At 39.9% G+C, this 1,631-nt stretch overlaps 1 non-coding gene across 1 annotated transcript; it reads right to left on the reverse strand.

Annotated features, from left to right (window-relative positions):
* Window positions 1–607: 607 nt before the first annotated feature.
* Window positions 608–810, reverse strand: LOC145265832 (U2 spliceosomal RNA). The gene has a single exon (XR_013864691.1). It is a non-coding gene; the product is annotated as a U2 spliceosomal RNA (small nuclear RNA).
* Window positions 811–1,631: the final 821 nt, after the last annotated feature.

A 1,631-nucleotide genomic window follows, 5' to 3' on the forward strand; every position in this document is an offset into this window, starting at 1 on the left:
CAGAGTACGCGACTAATGGCTATCTGCCTAGTTTTTTTTTAACATAGGATTCCCCAGTTGTAAGGACCACTCTTCCGGAACCTGCAGATTCAATCCTCAATGTGGGCGATCCTAAAAATACAATTCCGAATTATGTATAACTTCTACCTTTTCATGACCGATGGAATGAGAGCATAATATCCACTTTTAATGAAATAAAGTGTTTCTGTAGTACTTGCAACCATTGAATATCCAAGAAGTTCAGTGGATTTTTGTTTTCTTTAGAACACACCATTTATCAAGGCCAAGTTGCCACTCGAGGATAAGGGTTAAAGAGTGTACAGAAGTCAATAGGACAATATCATAGGAATCGTTAGTAGTGTAAATTGGTAAATTGGATTACTTAAGGGGAATGGCTCATCAAAAACTTGTTTACATTGGACTTGAAGACGCCCATATTGTAAACAGCTGGAAAGCAGGCAAATGGAAGACAGTCCCACAGGTATGCAGTTCTAACAAAGAAGCTTCGTTCATGAAATCTACGTATAGCTTTAGGCAGAGATAAAGAGTGGGGTAAATTATTGATAGATTTTTCAGGTAGACGAGTGTTTCTTATGACACTTTGGTGAGAGGGTCCATAGACTGGTGCTTAGACGAGAATGACTTGAATGGCTTTGAGACTGACTGGTTGTAAAGTGAGTGATCATTTTACATTAAATTAATACATAAAAGTGATCTCCCACTTTATATCACAAAGTTATAAACATAAGTACAGCATGTTGTGAGAACAGATACCACACTTTGATCTTGGCCAAAAGGCCAAGAAAATCGGTATTTATTTGCTCCTCCAACGATCAAATTAGGCACAAGGCCGATTTTTAATGTGAAGCGTAAACAGGAAATGGGGACCAACTCCCTGGGAAGTAAGGGAGCTGGTTAGTGACAATTGATATGAAGGGTTGCCCCTACATTGACCAAGGTCTTATATGTAGGATTGCCCCCACATATGGTCTTTGCTTGCAGTATTTGCCGGAACAGATACTACACTTTGACCTTGGCCAAGAAAAGCTTAAAAAGCTAAGAACACACCTATTAACAACAGACCTTTGATCTTAACCAAAAAGGCGAAGCAATAAAATTGTTACGGACAGACCGACAGACCGAGCGACTGACAGACCGACGGAGTGACTTATAGAGTTGCTTGCACGCGACTAAAAATTTATATTCCTCTTCTCATCTTTAATGTTACTTTCAGAAGGTTTTGGCCGATTAAATCTCCGACGTTTTAAGATGTCTCTTGTCGGACCCTGTGATGCTCAGCTTCGTTTGGACTAAAATGTTCTTAGGATGGAATGAACACAACTAGGGTTGAGATGCAAAAATAATAAAAATAAAAATAAATAAAATCCGGTGGTTGTAAAAGGATACACTTCTGTTATTAATCCGTTCAGTGTTTCCTTGTCTATTTGTCAGTAAACAACTCTTATCCTCGAATGACTTGTGGGTCTTGATGTTGGCCAAGAAAGCGAGTAGAGATGCGAGCAATGGGGCCATATAACATATGTAAATAACCACGCCAGATGCGCGATGTGACGTCACAGCAGAGACAAAGCAACGCAGGTGGATGCAGAAGGGTGTTCAGAGAAGCACGT

Source organism: Euprymna scolopes, chromosome 40, assembly GCF_053919585.1.
Source record: "Euprymna scolopes isolate OS-2025 chromosome 40, ASM5391958v1, whole genome shotgun sequence".
NCBI classification, from domain to species: Eukaryota; Metazoa; Mollusca; class Cephalopoda; order Sepiida; family Sepiolidae; genus Euprymna; species Euprymna scolopes.